The 23,175-nt window shown below is 35.2% G+C and overlaps 1 protein-coding gene across 1 annotated transcript in view; it reads left to right on the top strand.

Annotated features, from left to right (window-relative positions):
• Positions 1 to 23,175, top strand: part of LOC149210768 (F-box only protein 6-like) — a 47,773-nt gene that overhangs the window by 1,205 nt on the left and 23,393 nt on the right. The window lies entirely within an intron of this gene.

Raw genomic sequence — 23,175 nt, 5'->3', positions numbered from 1 at the left:
TCCCTGCTTGCCGCAATACAGGGACTATCGCAATCGCTTGTAGTTGAATTGATATTAATTGAATTGACTAGCTTTCTTCAACAAAATTTAACCAAATTAGTGGGGGCAATTTCAACTCACCAAAATTTAACAGAAGTCTTGAATTGCATCTCTTATTGGAGACTTCACCTGCCTGGAGGCAATGATATACAAAGTTTATGCAAACTTTATACTGCAAAAGTAAGTATCTATTCATTCGTATTTTTTATAACTCCACTAATCTTTGCATTAGCCTAGCATTAGTCTTCGACATTATAATGTTGATCCTCCATCACCCCCAATACTTAGGCATTTGTTTTGTTGTCACTTCAAACCACTTGGCGGCTTGTTTTGTTGTGTGACTGTTTTGTTGTTTGGCTGTCACACTTGTCCAGCGCCAAGATGACAAGTTTTTTCTTTCTCCACTCACGAGCTTTTCTTTTGCTTCAAGAAGGTTGCACACCATTTGCTTGACTGGAATTCTTCAATCTCCTCTTCATTGTTCTTCACCTACTATGCTCTGCAAGCTTTTTTCCACCAAGTTTTTCTCCTCCAGGATTGGAAACAATAATGGGGCAACAACTAATTGCAACCTATTTTTTATCAAAGTTTCTCCATCTCCACCCTGTGAGAGGACCTTATCTACAGGCCATCCAGTTCAAATCTTTTGCTTCGTTCATACATATACAAATACTTCAGAATTGTACACTCGTAAAACCAGTGAATTCATAGCTACCGACTCACCTGTAGAAGAAACAGTGGATCCTATAAATCGCTCAAAAGTGTTCAAGGTCAAGAGTGTACAGAGAAAAAACAAAAACTAACACACAGAGACCAGCACACTGAAAGGTATTTTCAAATTTCAAATTTCAGCAATTATTCAATGTATGGTAAAATAATTACAGTAAAAATAAACAAAAACAAAAATTATTTCCAAATTTTAATTATTCTAGCTCAATGTGCAATAAGAACAAAAGAGTAAAAATAGAAACCAACACAATTTTGCTTGACCGCATGTTCTATATTAAGCAGCATGAAAATTCCAATCCATGTGTTTACTAAAGTTGAGAGATGAAACCACATTCTAGCTTACGGACGCCATGATCAAATGAATATAAGATTTAGAGAAAAATATATTAAATTAATTACAATTATAAAAGTTTTCACAAACATAGCCTTTAAATCAAAGATCAAACACAGACCATTTCATGGAGGAAAATTAGCAGACACCTAAACAAAGTAGCTATATTCGCTTTCACTTATGAAACATATCATGGACATAACTTTTAAAAAGTGAAAATTCGAATGCTCTGAAGAGACTTCACATAAAACATTAAAAGGCAAGATTCTAATCTTGTTAAGCCCAGATTGAGAAGACCAGAAAACACCAACCTAACAATATATGAAGTGTCCGAAAGCAACCTCGGCAAATTCCTCGCTCGTGCAAATTAAGGTAATTCTTGTTAAGGGAAACTAGTCCATTGGTGATCTTGTCTGTTGCCTTGTACACCTTACCCTATGTGTCTTCCCCAATCTTTTCAAGCTTTTCACACTTATCCATGGCCACCTAATTCAATAAATAGCTGAGGCACGCTTGGAAAGGTCGATTAAGTGAATCTAATCCAAGTCAATATGCCCAAAAAACGATCCATTGTTACAGGATATCCACCTTACAAGAAACTATGTTTATGAGGCTGCATGTTCTGGATTTCTATATGGTCATGGAAATGTATATGAACGAAAGAAAATTGAAACCAGAAAGTTGTGAATGAAGGAATATATCGGTTGAAAATTCCCTTTAGGTGGGCGGTGCATGTGAAGAGAACGTGTCATGTTATATGGTTGTGTGGTAAGAGCTTTAGAAAATTATAATTTGTGAGCCAATGTCATATATATGGGATGCCCAGCTAATAAATTACCAGTTCTTTAAAATGTTGCAATAGAAAAGTTTTATATGGTTGTGTGGTAAGAACTTCAGAAAATTATAATTTGTCCGCCAATGTCATATATGGGATGCCCAGCTAGTAAATTACCAGTTCATTGATTTATTTTAATATGTAAATTATTTGTTTTGTGACAACAGTAGAATTTTATTGATTTATCTTAATAGGTAAATTATTTGTTTTATATTGAATATAAATGTATTATTACTTGGGTTGAAAATCACATTTTATGATGGCTACTAAGATTAATCACACTTTATGAGCGCTACTGAGATTAGTCTTGATGGAGATATAACAATTGACATTTCTTCTTTTAATTAGGTTTTTCCAGGAATATCAGATATGATTGGTACTTCTTATAATCTTCTTGCCACATCATTGTACTGCATTGTACTTTTTGAGAGGTAAAGGTAATGAATAAACTAGAAAATATGAAGCGCACACAAGCAAATCATAGGTTACCAAATCCAATTGTAATTCAGACAAATTTCTTTCGGGGTATCGATCTAAAGATGACCAGCCTAACTGCTATCCAAACCAGAGTTACAGATGAAAATCCAATAAAATCCTTGGCTGAGAAGGTACCTAAATAGTAAACCACATGTTCAGATGAAAAATCAACTAAACCCTTATCGAAAGGATTGGAGGAAAAGTCACATCAGTTTTTCAGGTTCCACAACATATTATATTATATGGAACTCTTGTTTCACATTGCGGCTCATACCACTTGGCGGTGGTTTTAATTTGTGTAGATGGTTATACAACATGCATGAACTCCTCATGGCCTCCAAGATAGATGGTCCACAATGACAGCTCTATTTAGCAGCCCAGCGAAAGGTCTACAATTTCATTCCATAATATTGAATTTAGGTTCTTAATTGTTTTCATTTTTTTACAATTCAATGAAGTGTATTGGTCTTTGTTTTCTTCCTAATTTAATGATATGATTTTGAATTTCATATCGGTAATGTTTTTAATTGTTTTTTTCTTTACAAATTCAACGATTTTAATGAGATAATTGTTTGAAATATATTTGTTTCGTGTAAATATTTTATTTAAATTTATCATTTTAATATTTTTGAACCAAAATTTAATACATATATATATTCCATATATGGTGATTTTCGAGTGGTGTCTCTGTTACTAAGTGTTTTGTTGGGAATAATGCTTAATTAGTTATGTAAATTGGTGACAAAGTAGGCAGCAGATTTTGTGTTGTCTTTAAAATTAAAGCAGCAGATTGTTAGGATGGTGAGTGCTCGAAGATGCCAGTAGATTGATTGCAGAGTTGATTGACAAATATTTTAGTAATAGTTTTACTATTTAAGAATGTAGTTTATAGTTGAATTTAATATATGAGATTTGCACCATTTCTTATCTCACACAGTCACTTTGTTTTTTTAATTGTTTTATCTTTTATATGTTTTTTTCTTCATAGTACTGTTTTCTCATTTGGCTGGAAATAAGTCATTTCATATTCTACATGTTGTGTTTTTTAATTGTTTTATATTTTATATGTTTTTTTCTTCATAGTACTGTTTTCTCATTTGGTTGGAAATAAGTCATTTCATATTCTACATGTGGTATCATAGCAGGTAAAATTATTTTGGGTTAAAGCTGTATTGTTGGAATTTCGCCAAAGTTAATCATGTCGAATTCTAACCAGATGCTAGTTCCAGAATTTGATGGTAACGATTATGATTATTGGTGCATTAAGATGCTAACCTTTTTTATTGGAAAAGATTTGTGGGAGATTGTTGAATCAGGATATGAAGAGCCAGCTGATTGGAATGCTCTTACAGCCAATGAAAGAACAACAAGAAAGGAAGCAAGGAAGAAGAATGCTCAAGCTTTGTTTCACATTCAGATAGCTCTTGATAAGAGCTTATTTCCAAGAATATCTGGAGCAAAAACTGCCAAAGCTGCATGGGAGACTCTACAAGAAGCTTACCAAGGTAGTGATCAAGTTAAGGTGGTCAAGCTTCAGACATTGAGGCGAGAGTTCGAGAATTCGAAGATGCAAGAAGCTGAAAGTATCAGTGACTATTGTGTGAGAGTCAAAGATGTGGTCAACAAAATGGCTACACTTGGAGAAGTTGTAAGTAATGAAGTTTTAATTAAAAAAGTATTGAGATCTTTAACACATAGATGGAATCATGTTGCAATAATCATGGAAGAAAGTAAGGATTTAATAAAACTACAGTTTGATGAATTGGTTGGATCTTTGATGTCTCATGAAGAAAGATTGAAGGAAAGTTTTGAAGCTGTAGAGAAAGCTTTTTCCTCTAAATTACAAATTACAAAGAATGAAGATGCAAGTAGCAGTACCAAAAGCCATCAAGGTCAAGGTAAATGGAAAAGCCAAAATTATTCTAGAGGTAGAGGAAGAGGTGGGTCAAGTGGAAGAGGTAGTTTCAGAGGAAGAAGTAGAGGTAGATTTGATAAGAGAAATGTTCAATGTTACCATTGTAACAGGTATGGTCACTTTGAAAGAGAATGCAGATTGAAAGAAGGTAAAAATGCTAATTATGCTCATGAAAGTGGTGAGTATCCTCAAGATCACTTATTTTTATCTTATGCCAAAGGTGAAAATACTAGTAAAGATGTTTGGTACCTAGATTCTGGATGCTCTAACCATATGACAGGGAATGAGAAGTTGTTTTCAGCAAAGGATAGAAGTTTCAAATCCAAGATCCAGCTTGGTGATGATAAATCATTGGAGGTTGCTGCCAAAGGAGCTATGGAGGTCCAAACAAAAGAAGGTACAAAGAGTATTCATGACATTTATTATACTCCAGAATTGAAGCATAATTTGTTGAGTGTTGGACAGCTATGTGAGAAAAATTATAAAGTAGTCTTTGAAAATAAGACATGTACTATCTATGATAAGAATAAGGGAAATAGGGTGATCACTGTTATGCCTATGACAAGAAATAGGATGTTTCCCTTGAGGTTTGATGAACATAACAACAATCTTGCTAATATGGCTTATGAGGATTCAAGTTGGTTATGCAATCTCAGGTATGGGCATTTAAATTTTCACAGTTTGAAGTTTCTAACCTCACATGCATTAGTTTCTGGTTTGCCCAAGGTAGAAGAGCATAAGGAGGTTTGTGAAGGATGTGCTAAAGGAAAGCATGCAAGGGAAAGGTTTCCAAAGGGTAGTGCATGGAGGGCTTGTCACCCACTTCAGCTTGTTCATTCAGACATATGTGGTCCTATGCAGACTAAGAGTTTGGGTAAGTCATCATATTTCATCACTTTTATTGATGATTACTCACGAAATTGTTGGGTATATTTTTTTAAGGCCAAAAGTGAAGCCTTGGATACATTCAAGAAGTTCAAAGCCCTTGTAGAAAATGAGAAAGGGTGCAAGATCAAATGTTTGCGAACTGACCGTGGAGGCGAATTCTGCTCAAAAGTTTTCCAGAGTTATTGTGATATGAATGGCATCAGGAGGCAGCATACTACAGCATACACACCCCAGCAGAATGGCATAGCTGGAAAAAAAAATCGTACTGTGGTTGAAATGGCAAGATGCATGCTACAAACTAAGGGATTGAGCAACACTTATTGGGGAGATGCAGTTGCTACAGCAGTATACATCCTCAACTGTAGCCCCATCAGTGCATTGAAAAATATGACTCCTTATGAAGCTTGGTATGAAAAAAAGCCTAATGTTAATCATTTCAAAGTTTTTGGTTGTTTGGCTTATGTGCATGTACCTTATCAGAATAGAAAAAAGTTAGATGCAAAGAGTGAGTTATGTATTTTTATTGGGTATAGTGAGACAAACAAGGCTTATAAATTGTATAATCCTCTAACTAACAAGCTTATTGTCTCAAGAGATGTAATTTTTGATGAAGGGGGAGTTTATGGTCATCAAAAAGGCCATGTTGAGAAGACAAAATCTGTTTTGAATGATGACATAATTGTTGATAATGATCATGAGCAGCCAACTAATGTTTCTGTAATTAGTGGCTTAACTCCACCAAGCGGCCCTTCATCAATTTCTTCAACATCAAGTTCAAGTCCAACTTCTTCTCCAAGTTCTACAAGGAAGGTAAGAAGATTGAGTGATATTTATGAGAGGAGTACAAATCAAGCACATGAAGAAAGCCCAATAGGTGAGATAGTCAATTTTGCTTTATTAGCTAAGGCTGAATTTGAACCAGCATGTTTTGAAGATGCGTGTACTAATGAGGTTTGGATGCAAGCCATGCAAGAAGAGATGGATTCTATTCAAAGGAATGACACTTGGAAGTTGACAGAGCTTCCACATGACAAGAAAAAAATTGGCACCAAATGGGTCTATAAGACTAAATTTAACAGTGATGGGAGTGTTGAAAGACGCAAAGCAAGATTGGTTGCTAAAGGATTCACACAGAAGTATGGAATTGATTATGAAGAGACATTTGCACCAGTAGCAAGACAAGAGACCATTAGAATGTTGATTTCATTAGCAGCGCATAAAAGGTGGAGCATACATCATATGGATGTGAAAAGTGCCTTCTTGAATGGGTACTTAGAAGAGGAAGTATATGTGGAGCAGCCACAAGGTTTTGAAGTGGAAGGAAAGGAGAATAATGTCTACAAGTTGAAGAAGGCTTTGTATGGCCTTAAGCAAGCACCAAGAGCGTGGTATGCAAGGATTGATGGATACTTTCAGGAAAATGGCTTCCAGAGAAGTAAGAATGATCCTACCCTTTACTACAAACAAGAAGGTATTGATATTTTAATCATAAGTTTGTATGTTGATGATCTATTGTATATGGGTAGTAGTTCTAAGATGAATGATAAATTCAAAGCTGCTATGATGAATGAATTTGAGATGAAAGATCTAGGCATCATGAAATATTTTCTAGGAATGGAGGTTTATCAAAGTAGGGATGAGATTTTCATTTGTCAGACAAAGTATGCACAGGATATGTTAAATAAATTTGATATGCTTGATTGTCATCCATCCCCTACTCCAAGTGCTCATGGAGAAGTGTTATGTAGAGATAATGGTGCTGATTTAGTTGATGAGAAAACTTACAGAAGTATTGTGGGGAGCTTGATATTTCTAACCCACACAAGGCCTGATATTACATATTCAGTTTCACTTGTTTCAAGGTATATGACAAATCCATCTCAAATACATATGAAGGCAGCAAAGAGGATTTTAAGGTATGTGAAAGGCACTCTAAATTTTGGTATTCATTACTACTCTTCTGAAAAGTTCAATCTTGTTGGATTTAGTGATTCAGATTGGGGAGGTAGTCTTGATGACCGTAAGTCCACATCTGGAAATTGTTTCTCTTTTGGTTCTGGTTTGATTACATGGAGCTCAAAAATACAAATCATTGTTGCCCTCTCATCCACAGAAGCGGAATATGTTGCAGTTACCTCAGGTACACAAGCTCTTTGGCTCAGAAAAATTTTGGAAGAAATTGGAGAAAAACAAGTTCAGTCTACAATGATTTATTGTGATAATGTAAGTGCCATCAAGTTAGCAAAGAATCCAGTTCATCACAGCAGGACAAAGCATTTTGACCTGAAATATCACTTCATTAGAGATTTGGTGCAGAAGAAGGAGATTGAATTGAAGCATATAAATACTCAGCATCAACTAGCAGATATATTCCTTAAAGCAGTTGCAAAAGATCAGTTTTTGGCATTACGAGATAAGATAGTAAATCCTCATTAATCATTAAGGGGGAGTGTTGGAAATAATGGTTAATTAGTTATGTAAATTCCTGACAAAGTAGGGAGCAGATTTTGTGTTGTCTTTAAAATTAAAGCAATAGATTGTTAGGATGGTGAGTGCTGGAATGGAAATTCGCTTTAATGCCAGTAGATTGATTGCAGATTTGATTGACAAATATTTTAGTAATAGTTTTACTATTTAAGAATGTAGTTTATAGTTGAATTTAATATATGAGATTTGCACCATTTCTTATCTCACATAGTCACTGTGTTTTTTAATTGTTTTATCTTTTATATGTTTTTTTCTTCATAGTACTGTTTTCTCATTTGGCTGGAAATAAGTCATTTCATATTCTACATGTTCTTTATAATTTTTAATGGTCACATGTTTCTCTTCACTAGACGAAGATTTACGCAGTAACCTTTGTAGGCAGGTGAGGCTAATTCTATTTTCGGTATCTAGTCAAAGGTCCAACAAAAGACAAGCGACTAGGCTAGTGCCAGGGATAGCAGATCATCAAGTATGGAGTTGCAGAAGAGAATATCTAAGATGGGTAAAGCAGAGAGGTTGAGAAAAAGGCATATATAATGATATTGAGGTGTCTTAAACATCTCTCGAAAAGACCATGAAATTCTTCTTTCAGCCATTGTTATTATTAACATATGAATCTTGAATTGTTTTGGTAATAATCCCTCTTAAAAGTTATGAATTTTGAATTGTTTTTGGTAATAATCACTCTTAAAAGTTATAACACCTGCAGAAGTAATACACATATTTGCATTTTCTTTACTAGAATATTATGCTTCAATCCTTTATGAATAAGTACGCTCAAGTCTATATTGATTCCATACCATCTTTGTTGGTGCTGATGGTGACTGCACTTTTAGAATTATTTTTATCAAACAATTGTTCTTTTAACATTTCATCTAATGTTTACCAGCAGGGACTAGGGCTGCCCAGCTCTGGTTCTTTATACAATAATCTATGTTCTATGAAATATTTTATTGCTTTTTGAATTGTATTTGTAAATTTTAATGATATTGGATTTGCCTCTCTAACGAATGCATCATTTTTCCCTTTATGTCTACCTGTTACGATGATATCATAAAGAACTTATATTCATAGAAATTAGTATAGACATTCATTTTTTCTATAACTAATTTAATTCAAAATTATGGATAAGCAAAGTTTGAATTATTGGCGGAAATACATTAAACTTATTCTAAGTATTATTATAAAGATTAATTAAAAATTTAACAGCGTTGGGAATTCGATGGATAGTTTAAACTTTCTTGGCAATAAAAGGATTCTATATTTTGCAAATTCATTGAACACCCGTCTATTCAACTCTTTTATTTACGTAATTAGCATGCAATCGGATCTGTCTTCCGCATATGAATCTCTCAAAAGCTTCCCCTCGAAAATATAGTCGGATGCATTCCAATCCACCTTCTGCAGACATTTCGTTGGTCGGCTAAGAAATATATTGTGTTAATGCAAATCAATCAGTAGTTTTACTCAAGTTACATAGGTGTTTATGTAAACTTGTTTAGTGTTAATATTTTGCGTTACAAGTATAATGCTATTCTAGGTTTTTTAAAGTCATTTTATAGTTCATTATGTGTAGAAACTTTAGAGTTGTAAGGTAAGAATGTAAAATACTGGGTGTGTTTTGGGAAAATTTTATTAAAACATATAACTTATAATTATCAATGTTAAATTAAATTAATAATAGTTAATAGTAAAACAGAATCTTAGTCTTGGTTTGGCAAAACATTCATATATTTTGGTGGGTAGTAACCACTAGTAAGTCTATACATTTACTATTAAGTTCCTACAAAAGCATAAATTAAGGTGGTAAATAACCTCATAAATATGTTTATTTACATGTTATTCCTATCCATTGAAAGAATTGTTAAAGTTGTTGTTAGGATATTCCGACACATAGGAAATAGTTAAGTTCAACTTGGTCTAGTATAGAGTTACGTAAAGTGTGTTTCTTTACCGTTGTACATTTTGTAACTTACAATCCGACGGTCACGATATGTAGTGATACGACAGTTCACTCTCTCCTCGGTATTACCGACACTTGATCCGTGGCTTGACACCCGATTGGTCCATGAGTTCTATTTAAAGCGCATGGAGGGTCATTGTTCGGGTCATCCGTGCATGAGAGAAGCTTATGTAAATTTTCATTCTTTGATTAATAAATTGCCTATAGTACCCACGTTGGGACAGGCTGTGGACTATTTCCCTCTTTGAGGGTTTTAACCACGTCAAAAATACTCGTGTATTGATCTGTGATCTGGTTGTGAGCGGTGTCCTTTTGGTATTCTTTCTGAGGAACTTACCCTGTAAATTCCTACATGGTATCGGAGCTATTTGAGGGCCGCGTCCATTGGTGATCCAAATCTGAAGCCGGTAGAACTGCATGCGGTTGTCGTTTCCTAGATCTGTTGTTTCTGACTGCTTTCGGGCCGAGAAGACTGCTCTGTTGCGTTCGGAGCATCTGTTCCAGTGAGGAACCCCTTTCGTTTCACGCGAAAAGGTTTCCGGTAGCCCTAGCTGCGTCATTTTTCAGATCGGGAGGTATACAGTGTTTTTATAGTTTACTGTTATTTTCTCTCTGCTTATTTCGGTTTCGGTTTATTTAGCCCTTTTTTAACCGGATCTATACCTTTCATTTATGCGTATGCTCTTTGCCCTGCGACTCTGTGCGATCTGGGCAAATCAGAAACAGAAAGGAAGGATTTTTCTCATGCGTATGCTCTTTTCCCTGCACCTTAGTGTGATCTTGGAAAATCAGAAACATTGAGAAAAATATTTAGTTTTTCGGCTAAAGCTAACTTTGAGCCGCAAGGTTCATTTTTTTAAAATATCTAGTTTTTTGGCTAAAGCTAACTTCGAGCCGCAAGGTTCGTTTTTCTTGGCATATTCGTGTTGTGTTTTGTATTTTGTGTTTTTGTAGGGAAAAAGAGCTTTCTCAAGGCAAGCACGCAAACCAAGCCCCCCCCCCCCCCTTCTCCCTCTCTCTCTCTCTCTCTCTCTCTCTCTCTCTCAAATTTTTTGTATAGATCAATTGGTTCAAAGCTATTTTAAGAGAGTAGAGGTCTTGGGTTCAAGTCTCCATTTTGTGGGGGCGGATTTTTTCATTCCCGCACATTCGCGCACTTTGCCGGCGACTTCAACAAATTTTTTTCAAAAAGCCATAACTTCTTCATCCGGAAGCCTTTTTCAGAGCCGTTTTTTTTTAAAACAGCCTAATTTTTCGAGATCTATCCATTGGAACACTTACTTTCAGCATCTTCAGCTTCAGTTTTTAAAAAAAAATGGAAAGTCCATACCAAGTCATTCTTGACAGCACTAACTACTTCCAATGGGTAGCCTACATGGAAGATTTACTTAGAAGTAAAGGTCTCTACAGAATAGCCACAGACCAAGAGAAGCCAAAAGATGAAGACAAGGCTGCAAAATGGGAAAATAGACAATATCAAGCACGTGGTTTGATAGGGATGTCTATTTCTCCTAATCTTAGATTCCATATTGCAAAACTTGAGACTCCTCATGAAGCATTGGAAAAAATCGCTAAAGTTTTTGGGATTAAAAATTAAATTAGAGCCCATCAACTTGAAAATGAGTTGCTTACCTTGGATCCTAATAATTTTTGTTGCATTGAAGATTTCTTGTCCAAATTCAAGACCCTTAGATATCTCTTGGAAGGTATTAAGGTTAAGGAAGAAGATGGTAACCTTATTTATTCCATCCTTACTAAGTTGGGACCAGCCTACTCTGTATTTGTTTCCACTTTCCATTCTACAAGGGAAGCTTTCATTTGTCAAGGAAAAGACTACAAGGCCCCTTCCTTTGACTCCTTTTGTGATTCCTTAATAAGTGAACAAGAAAAACTCTTACACCTTGGTCTTCTTAATCTTGGAAACTCTTCCAAGAAAGTGTTAGCCGCCCAGCAGCAACCAAATTCAAACAATCCTAAGAAGTCATATCCTAAAAAGAATGGTCCTAAACCAAACAAGGGTCCTAAGCAAACTCAGCCTCAAAATGAAAGATCATTTCAGCAAAATGATAAGACCAATAAAAACAAATGGAAGAAGACTGATAGACATTGCAATTTTTGTAATCGAGATGGTCACTTAGAATCAAAATGCTTTAAAAAGATGGAAGCCTTGGAAGCAGCAATGAAGAAACATAACATTCATTTGGGGCAATCTTCTACTTCAACTTCATCTTCCGGGATGGCACTTTCTGCATGTCGTTGTCAATCATCTCAGTCTGGTTATGCATTAAATGTATCTTCTTCTTCTCATTCTCATGAGTGGCTCATTGATTCTGGAGCCTCATATCACATGGCCAAAAACCAAGCCATGTTTTCTTCTTTAAATGATTGTAACACCAAAAATATATATGTTGGTGATGATAGATCTCTTAATGTTGTAGGGACTGGAACTGTTCATCTAGACAATGGTCAGTTTAATGATGTATTATGTGTTCCAACCTTATCCTGCAACCTTCTATCTGTATATTAGATAACTCATTCAAGTGAAGGTAAAATTGTTGAATTTTCACCTCATGATGTTGTAATCAAGGATCTAAGAGATCCTAAACAGATTCTAGCTACTGGTATTGCTGATGATTCCACAAGGTTGTATAAGTTTCACAACTTTGGGTCATCAAATCTTCCCTCAGTATTTGTTGCTCATAATGATGAAGTGAGCAAACTTTGGCATGAGCGATTTGGTCACTTAAACTATCGCTCCCTTCAGCATCTATGCAAAGAAAATATGGTGACAGGTCTTCCTATGGTATCTTGCAGAGATGGTGTTTGTTCCGGATGTGTACTCGGAAAACATCATCGGGACAGTTTTGACAAACGTGCCTCTTGGCACGCCTCAGCCCCTTTACAGCTTGTGCACAGTGAATTATGTGGTCCACTTCCTGTTGCTTCATTCTCTGGCTGCAAGTATTTCTTAACTTTCATTGATGATTTCTCCAGACGCACTTGGGTATACTTCTTAAAACTCAAGAGCGAAGTATTTAACACATTTTTGGCCTTCAAAGCCTTTGTTGAAAAACAATCTGGACATCAAATTCTTAAGCTAAGAACTGATAATGGTGGAGAATATGTTAAAAACACATTCATCAACTTTTGCACCGAAAATGGAATTTAAATGCAACATATTGTTCCATACACTCCACAACAAAATGGTGTAGCTGAAAGGAAAAATCGCACCTTAAAGGAAATGGCTAATTGTATGTTGCAATCTAAAGGACTCAGTCTTAGTTTTTGGGCCGAAGAAATTAATTGTGCAAATTATATAATCAATCGCACTCCTACTAAGGTTCTAAAGAATATCACTCCAGAAGAAGCTTGGAGTTCCATTAAACCAGATGTAAGTCACTTTCGTGTTTTTGGAAGTGAAGCATGGGTCCATATTCCAGATGAAAAGCATAAATCTTTAGAACCTAAGAGTGAGAAATGTATTTTTTTTGGATATTCTGAAGATGTAAAAGGTTATAGACTTATTCCATTTAAGTCCAAAAATGTTATCATTAGAAGAGATGTAAAATTTGATGAAACTAAATCGACCTGCGAGCCTAGTCCGGTGGATGTGCCACCTCTTCCTATCTCTTCTACTTTTGAAAACATTTCTTCTTCAGATGATGAAAGTGAGGATGATAATCCTCCCCCACCTTCTAAGGATCCTCAACTTACAAGATGGGTCCATGCTACTCGGGATGCAGCAGGTGATCTTGCCGGTGATCCTATAGATCAGCGACGTACACGTTCTCAGTTTGAAAGAGCCTCTTCTTTACTGGCTCAAGCTCCAGTAAATCATGATCCTGACACTTTTGCAGAAGCTTCAGGCCATCCACATTGGGAAGCGGCTATGAATGAAGAATATCATTCATTGTTGACAAATGATACATGGGATCTTGTTCCTCTACCAAAGGAACACAAACTTGTTAGATGTAAATGGGTTTACAGAACCAAGTATGGACCAGATGGGAAAGTTGATAAACATAAAGCTCGTCTTGTTGCTAAGGGCTTTTCAAAGGTTGAAGGCATTGACTACATTGAAACCTTCTCCCCTGTTTCCAAAATGAACTCTATCCGCCTTGTTCTTTCCCTTGCTGCCTCTTTAAAATGGGAAGTCTATCAGATGGATGTTAAATCTGCCTTCTTGCATGGGGACTTGCAGGAAGAAATCTATATGGAACAACCCATTGGCTTCAGACAAACAGACTCCAGCCTTGTTTGTCGACTTAAGAAATCCCTTTATGGTCTCAAGCAAGCTCCTCGGGCTTGGTATGCCAAAATGGATAGCTTTCTTTTAGAATCTGGCTTTTCTAGGTGTCATTCTGACAATACTGTCTACACCAAGAAAGTGGGCAACTCTCTTATCATCCTTGTTCTTTATGTTGATGATCTTATTCTTACGGGTAGTGATCCCAACCTTATCAACCATGTGAAGTCCAGCCTTAAAAAGAAATTTGAAATGACAGGCTTAGGACACTTACACTATTTTCTCGGTCTTCAAGTCTTGCAATCCAAGGAGGGTATTTCCCTTTCCCAGTCCAAGTATGCTTGTGATATTCTTCGTCATTTTCACATGGAAGACTGTAAGCCAGCCCCTTCTTCCTTTCAGTCTGGAGTCAAACTTTCAGTCTCTTGTACTTCTCCTGAAGTTGATGCTACCTTATACCGTCAACTTGTAGGAAAACTCTTGTATTTAACCCATACTCGTCCTGATCTTTCCTTTGTTGTTGGCCTTGTTGCTCGTTTTATGCAAAACCCCCGTGAAAGTCATTGGAAAGCAGCCAAAAGAATACTTCGTTATGTTCGAGGTACAGTACAGTTTGGGATTCATTACAGTGCCAAAGCAACTCCTCTATTAGTTGGTTTCACTGATTCTGATTGGGCTGGTGACCCTGATGATCGGAAGTCTACTGCCGGTTATGTCTTCACTCTTGGTTCAGGACCTATTACATGGGCTTGTAAGAAACAGGCTGCCATTTCTCTTTCGTCAGCAGAAGCAGAGTATCGTGGTGCCGTGGAAGCTAGTAAGGAAGCCTTGTGGCTTCGTCAGATCCTATCAGAGTTTGACTTTGAGCAGCAGCATCCAGCCACACTTTGGTGTGATATTCAAAGTGCCATTCAGCTATGCAAAGATCCAGTCCAGCATCAGCGCAACAAACACATTGAACTACACATGCACTTCATCAGAAAGCTCATTCATGACCATGTTCTTGAAGTGCAATATTGTTCAACAGATGATCAGGTTGCAGACATCTTCACAAAGGCTCTCACAGAGGCGCAGTTCACTAAACTTCGATATATGCTTGGAGTTCAGGAAGTTGTCACTAAGGGGGGATAGGCTCTAGTGCCTCCTTCCTTCTCCTATTGTGTCATATTTGTAAATCCTTCAATCCTATCCCAAGTTGTTCTTAAGGGGGGATGTTAGGATATTCCGACACATAGGAAATAATTAAGTTCAACTTGGTCTAGTATAGAGTTAGGTATAGAGTTAGGTAAAGTGTGTTTCGTTACCGTTGTACATTTTGTAACTTACAATCCGACGGTCACGATATGTAGTGATCCGACGGTTCACTCTCTCCTCGGTATTACCGACACTTGATCCGTGGCTTGACACCCGATTGGTCCATGAGTTCTATTTAAAGCGCATGGAGGGTCATTGTTCGGGTAATCCGTGCATGAGAGAAGCTTATGTAAATTTTCATTCTTTGATTAATAAATTGCCTGTAGTACCCACGTTGGGACAGGTCGTGGACTGTTTCCCTCTTTGAGGGTTTTAACCACGTCAAAATACTGGTGTATTGATCTGTGATCTGGTTGTGAGCGGTGTCCTTTTGGTATTCTTTCTGAGGAACTTACCCTGTAAATTCCTACAGTTGTAGTGGGAAGTAATTGATGGGATAAAAAATCACTACACATCTAAAATTCATAGATGAATTTTGCAAGGATATCCATAAATTATGACATTAAATATGTGAGATGGTTATCCACATGACATTATATAGTACAAAAGATGCAATAAGACCCAAGTTATGGTCCAATCAAATGTTTGGGAAATATTTTTTTAATAATAATTGAAAAATAAAACCCAAGGGAGTAGCTCAATTGAATATTGCCTTGGTAATGAAGTGACATATTCCTCAAGATTTAGGTTCAAACCTCCTAATGGATTAGCTAACACAAAAAAAAAAAAGGAACAACAACAACAAAATAATAAAAACATATAGTTAATAAACATACACATATATGACATGCATACCACATTAAAAAAATAAATTAAGAAAATCTTAAAACTTTTACCGAAATATATTTTAATATAATTAAAAATAAGAATATCTCTTGATTTTAGACTTTTGTGATTTATACAAAAGGATATCTCTATATATAAACATTAAATTTATATAAATATAAATAATATTAATAAGAATTAGTATAGATCCATCTTAATTTTGGATCTATTAAAGGCTTGGAAGAATTAAATCTCTTGAGGTGTATCATAATTTTAGATCTACTAAGCATTTAGAAGGATCATATTTCTTGAGGTGCAAACCTCTTTGAAAGTGAAAAGAAATTTGATCCCTCTAAAATAAACCTAAATTGGATAATAACACAATATAAACTCAAAAATAAATTTTGAAATTATCTAATTAAAATAATATATATATATATATATATCAAATTATATATATATATACTCAAATGTTCTAATTCATTTCATTAAATCAAATATTAAATTAAATTAAATTATTAAGTTAATTTTAAATTATTAAATTAATTTGAATCCAATCATAATATATAATTCATTTCATTAAATCAAATATTAAATTAAATTAAATTATTAAGTTAATTTTAAATTATTAAATTAATTTGAATCCAATCCACACATAATATAGTATAGCGAACAATTTGCTGAAGAATATCAATATTATTTATAATAATTATAATAATGGTGATGGTTTAGTTTTTTATTTTTGCATGATATAGTTATCAAAAATTAATTTCATCTCTTAAACATTATTTACTTTCTGAATTTAGGTTTATCCGATCCATAATGAATTACAAAGTTTTTTTTAGTTGAAATCACATAATAATTTTTTTGGCCAAAGCCTTTCCGTAGAAATCACATAACAATTATTTTTGGCCGAACCATGGTTCATCATCCTGACCAGATGAAGAGATAGACCATGACCACAGATTAAATAGAGAGCAATATAGAGACCAAAATTTCAAATAACGGCTATTTTTGAAAAATAATATTTAAATTATGATAGTAACAAATATTATTAAGTAACCGCTATATTAAGAAACTAGTTTTTGAAAAATACTATTTAAATTAATTTATTAAGATCAAATATTATTAAAAAAATATTAATGGAAAATAATCCAAAAATAAAACTAAAAAGAAAAAAGTCAAAGTCAATAATATTTAAATTATGATATTGATTTATAAAAAACAAATATTGTTAAGTAACAACTAGTTTTTGAAAAATAATATTTAGATTAATTTATTAAAATCAAATATTATTAAATTTTTTTATTAATGGGAAATAATCAAAAAATACAAGAAGTATAAATAAATAAATAAAATCAAAGTCAATAATATTTCAACTTTTGGATTGCTTTTGTGATCCATAATAAATTAAACAAAGCCTTTTGGTAGAAATCACATAAGAGAAACTTTTGGCAAAAAAAAAAAAAAAACAAAGTCAATAATATTTAAATTTGAGGCTTCTCTAATCATAATGAATTAAGCATAGTCTTTCAGTAGAAATCACATAAGAGAATTTTTTAGCTCAACTAGTTTTTGAAAAATAATGTTTAAAATTAATTTATTAAAATCAAATATTATTAAAAAAATCTATTAATGGGAAATAATGGAAAAATATAACTAAGAAGAAAAAAATCAAAGTCAAACTACAAGGAAGGGAAGTAAAAATTTATAAAAAGGAGTGAAGACCCTAATTGAGACAACATCATATAACAAATAAAAATAATTAATGGAAATAAAATAAAATAAAAATAATTAATAGAAAATAAATAAAATAAAACAAAAATATACACAAGTAACTATATATATATATATATATATATATATATATATATATATAGATTCAACAATAAAATACAAGGTTGAAGCCCATTAAACAAATAACAAAAATATTAAAAGGAGTTAAGAACAAATAAAATACTTAAGAAAGCATGAAGGATCAAGAATATAAAGTCTAATGAAGAATAAACCAACAACAAATACTATAAAAAGGACACCAATACCTTCATAGATAAACAAACAAACAAAATCAACCCAAAAGAAAGAAACCTAAAAAACAAGGAGGACAAAATAGGGACCCAACTTCTATTAATAATTCAGGCATCGTCTCTATTCAAATTATTAGGACTTTTTTTTTATTTCTAAGACCTCCTTCAATTTACGATGATGGAAATGACTAGCCCTAGCAACGACTTGGGTCTCATCAATGTAGATGTGATGCTTAGATTTATCTGCGTGGTCTGCCAAAGCAGAGGAGTGGGTCCTACCATGCTTGATGTCAGTAACATGCTCATGAATCCTTTGATTAATTGAGCGACCAGTCTCACAAATGTAGGGAGTCCCATAAGAGCATGGGTTACCGTAAACACCCTTCATATTCTTGGGGTCCACTGGGTCTTTTATAGATCTAAGGTAGCTCCAGATGGTTTTTAAAGGCCTAAAGGTTGAAGCGACCTTATGTTTCCTTAGGATCTTCACAATCTTCTCAGTGGTATTTTAGATAAAAGGAAGATGAAAACCAAAAAATCGATCCTTGGTATCTTTCTTAGCCCTAGGACCTTTTTGAGCCCTGAGGAAAGCCTTAGTACATTGGTGTTTACTATACCCATCATTAAATAAAACACTTAGGAGATGTTCTTTCTCTTCATTGAGATGGTTTTCATTAGAAACGCTTCAGGCTCTAGTCGCTAAGGTGTTGAGAACACCAAGCTTTTAAGCTAAGAAATGATGAGAATTATCATGAATATATTGTTTCATATGAGTTTTCTTACGAAATCCCTGATGAGAAAAAGAGCCATCATCATTCCTTGAGAGGAGGATGTTAAGGAAGGGAAGACTACCATTACTTTCAAATTCCAAAGTGAAATTTATGGAACTAGATTGATTTTTAAGATGGAGAAAAAATAATTCCAACTCTTCCTTAGCATGGGACTAGATGACACAAGTGTCATCCACAAACCTCTTCCACATCTTAGGCAGAAGACGAGAAGAAGCTAAGTCCTTTGATTCAAAATCCTCCATGAATAGATTAGCTACCATAGGGGAGAGGGGTACCCATGGAAAAACCGCAAGTTTGCTCATAGAATTCCCCATCGAATGAAAATAATTCATCTGGTCCTGATGATAAGCCACACTGGTTGATTCGAAACGCGTCGGTCAAAATAATTCGTTATGTGATTTCTACCGAAAGACTTTTCATAATTAGTTATTTGTTTATTATTATCAAATCATTTAAAATTATTTTATTTATTTTTTATTTTTTTAATATTAATTAAATATTTTTTATTAATTTATTTTTATACATAATAATTAAATAATTTATTTTAATTGCTTTCTCTTTTCTCATTTTTTTAAGCAATTGAGCAATTTTATATTAGGAAAAATATTATACATAAGTACAATCATAAAATCGTTGAGGCTTGGGGCTGAGATTAAACTGGGAGGAGTTGAATGTGGACCATCTACACGAGAGGAAACTAGATGGTCTTTCAATGCAAGTATAAGTTTGAAAGAGTTCCATAGTCCATGCAAGAATTAAAAAGAGTTTACAAAAGTAGCTTATTTCGGGATTCAAAAAGTGTGGCTATCAAAATGTTTCCCATGTAGAGAGCTAAGGAAAAATAGAGCATAATAAACTAAATAAATAACATGTTCAGACCACTTGTTTTCCCTTGGAGCTAGATGAGACTGGTTGCACTTTATTGATTCCAACTTCATTATCCTTTGCCTTAGAAAACTCATCATTCGCATTTTCCTCAACAATGACACAACCATTGTTAACAAGGTTAATCCTCTCTGCAGACAGAGACGATCCCTCTAGCCAAATGAGTCAGTCTAGCGACTTGAGAGGACAATCAACTAGATATCTTCCCAGATTATGATTGAAAAATAGAACAAGAGAGAAGGCCTACCTTGCTCTGATGCTAATCCGATTTCCTTTGTGAAGTCCTTGAACTACTTGTGTCAAGGTCTTGTTCCTGCTTCTTTCAGCGCTTATGTACCTGTACAAACAACCAAGAGACAATAAAGCATGCCAAAACCAATAGCAAATCCAATAATAATCTATTTAGCTGATCAAGGAATGCCAAACAAATACATACATGAACATATATATTGGGAATATGAATGAGCAGTTGTATTATTATTTAAAGAATAAAGGGGAAGCTTACAACCATAACCTTGATGTCGAAAGGCTCTCCTTGAGTGGTAATCCAAGTCCAAGCCAAGAAACTCTCCATCACTCCTTCTCCAATTTTAATGAATAACCTCTAAGCACACGCTCGGCATAGGGGTGCAAATGGACATAGATCAACCATTTGGGAATGGTAGAGGGGAAATTTATAGGTTGGGAGAGGGAGTTAGACCTCCTCCAAATATAGGATTAGGCCCACATCTTAAGGAGGTAGCTCATAGGGATGAGACGTAGAGGTTAAATTAGGAGGATTTGACCTCATCTATGCAAAACCACCTCTAGCTTGCCGCTCTAGAAGATTCTAGATCACAAAGCTTCTCATCCTCTTTTGGAAAACTTCATTTTTGAGACCATCATGAATATGAGAGAGAACAGATCGATGTCATCACTGGCTTAACAAGGTGAAACAGGCGATCATCGCGGTTTCGATTTTTATAAGGGTGATGATTCTCATTTTAGGGTTTCATGAGCTATTTCTTTAGGGAATGTTGTAGATATTTTCCAGACAAAGTTAAAGGAGGGATCTGAGATGTATAAATTGATGAGTATACTGTATAATGATCATGTTTCGATCACTTCTGTGTATGTCACAGGGAAGTGCAGGAGGCGTGACAAAATATTGTGTAACAAATGGCCCCTAAAGCGCGAAGGCAGAACGAGGAGTGATGGTTGAAATGCTTTACAAGATTTTGGTAAGGACAAGGATGCACAGTATCATGAGACTTGCAAATCCAGGATGCATATACCTATACATATTTGAGATTAAGACATGAATCCATGGCATGGACGCAACCATCCAAATGATGAAGACTACATAAAAATATCCATGTTATGGGCACAACCATTTAGATAACAAGGATCAGATAAATATTAAGTCTCAGGGTATGGTCACAACCATCCGTATAATAGAAACATGTGCACATTCATGAATAACATAAAACTCCATGCAACCTAAGCCATAACAGACAGGGCTCAGGGTCTTGCACTCCATCCCGATCAGATCAATGTACGAATCCCAGCATGCAAAGAAATGTGTTGAAGTCGAACATGCTAGAAAACCACCTAATTAGTAGGCTAATGATGTGGACCGTTAACAGGTACGAGAGAAACCACCAATAATAAGAATGGCCCTCAAGGTACAACAGTACAATCCGTAAATGCAATAATGAAGTTGAGGTCGAACACTCATGGAATCACTCAATCAAAAGCCAGTAATGAAGACCTGTCATCGGATACAAAGAACTGACCATTAAAGCATGCCAACTCTAAGGTACTAAAAGGGAGTTTCTAAGTCATCTTCCTAGATAGTGAGCTAAATTTGATAGGAGGTGACCCATTCAAGGAAAGAAATGATGAATCCCCCATCATTGACATGAAACAAGGAATAAAGTAGAATGATATTTAGGATTGTACCAATGACTCAAACAATATATAGGTAAATAAATGCAAATTAGAATTTCTTGAACATATTGGCGACGCGACTCCAGAGTGTGGTAGCATCTGACTCAACATGGAACTAAAGTTCATGATGACAATGTGGAATAGTTAAAGGAGAGGCAATATGGATCACCCAAACTCGAGAGGACAAGTGACTAAGTGAGGATATCCCAAACCCGACACAAGAGCAGAAGAGTGTCATGTTCAAGAGTGACATGTTGCCTATACAAAGGATGTCTCATTGATCTAAGTGGATATTGGTGGCCACCCGCCTATTCCACTTGGACCTCACCATTTTTCTTTCATTTTTTTAGTTTCCTTATTTGTAGCACAATTTACTATTTTTGGCAGTTTTTCGGGTCCTTCACTTCTGGAGCCGTTTTGAGGCCCTAAACGACGTTTTTTGGGAAAAGCAGGAGAAACATGGGACATAAATTGATGTTTCTCACTCAAAAGTTGTAGTCTTCGGATTGATATTTATAACAAGGTATTATGTGCATCAAACGGAGATCATATGCCAAAGTTACAACCCTAAGAAGTTGATGTACCAATTTACCCAAACGGGGCCCATAGTTTAGCGCTTCATCTCCTAGGGTTAGGTTTTTGGATGTTTATGGTTTTCCATTGTTTCTTAATAATAAATAGGCCTTGGAGCCTCATTGTAACACAGTTTAGAGCGTGTAGCTGCCACATCTCTTCTTAGAGATAAGCTACCATTGCCCGAGCTAGTCTTATTTCCATTCTGTTTGTAAGCATATTTCGATATTTGATATTAATGAAATGAAGTGTTATGTCCACTGCATCTTTGTATTTATGGTTATATCTGCAATTTGTTGCATTCGTGCTTAAATCCGAATCAGTGGTATCAGAGTAGTCTACTCTTTCTCTATTTTGCTTTTCATGTCCCCAACAAGGTCAGGATATAAGAAGTTAGGGCTTGAACTGGTTGAACCTTTGTAAGACTAGCCTCGCAAATCCCAACAGCTTCCCATGGCGGATGAAAATAAAGACGAGGGGGCATGCGATCCTATCAAAATCTTGCTTGAAGAAGCCCTTGAGCGACAAAGGAACGTAATGATGGACAACTTTTCTCAAATCCTTCAACGGCTACCCAAGGGTGTCACATCTACTTCATGCAGCTACTCTGGAAGTGCCACACCCTTTAAGGTACAACTTAACTTTGTCATTCCCATATTTGAGGGTCGGATAAATGCAGACACTGTAGATAAATGGTTAAATATGCTAGAAGGATATTTTTTCGTTCATGATTTTTCCAGCCAGGAAAATATCACTTTTTCACTTCTCAAAGAATCCCCCCACATCAAGGGCTGGTGGGAAACCTATTGTGAGCAGAAGGATGAAAGTATGAACTCATTGTTTTCATCCTCACCCACTTGGAAATTGTTCCGCGATTCCATCAAGGAGTAGTACTACCCTATCGGGAACTATGAGGATAAATACATAAAGTGTACAACGCTGTGATAGTGAAGGGACCAAGCTGTGCCATATTTTACCAATGGTTTTCATACCCTTCACACAAAGTTGGGTATCAAGGATTTTGAGAAGCTTTTGGTTCTC

The sequence above is a fragment of the Pinus tabuliformis genome, chromosome 1_2 (genome assembly GCF_031772625.1).
Source record: "Pinus tabuliformis cultivar Carrire ecotype Pingquan chromosome 1_2, CPIR1, whole genome shotgun sequence".
Taxonomy (NCBI): Eukaryota; Viridiplantae; Streptophyta; class Pinopsida; order Pinales; family Pinaceae; genus Pinus; species Pinus tabuliformis.
This window is presented reverse-complemented; position numbering and strand designations above follow the sequence as displayed.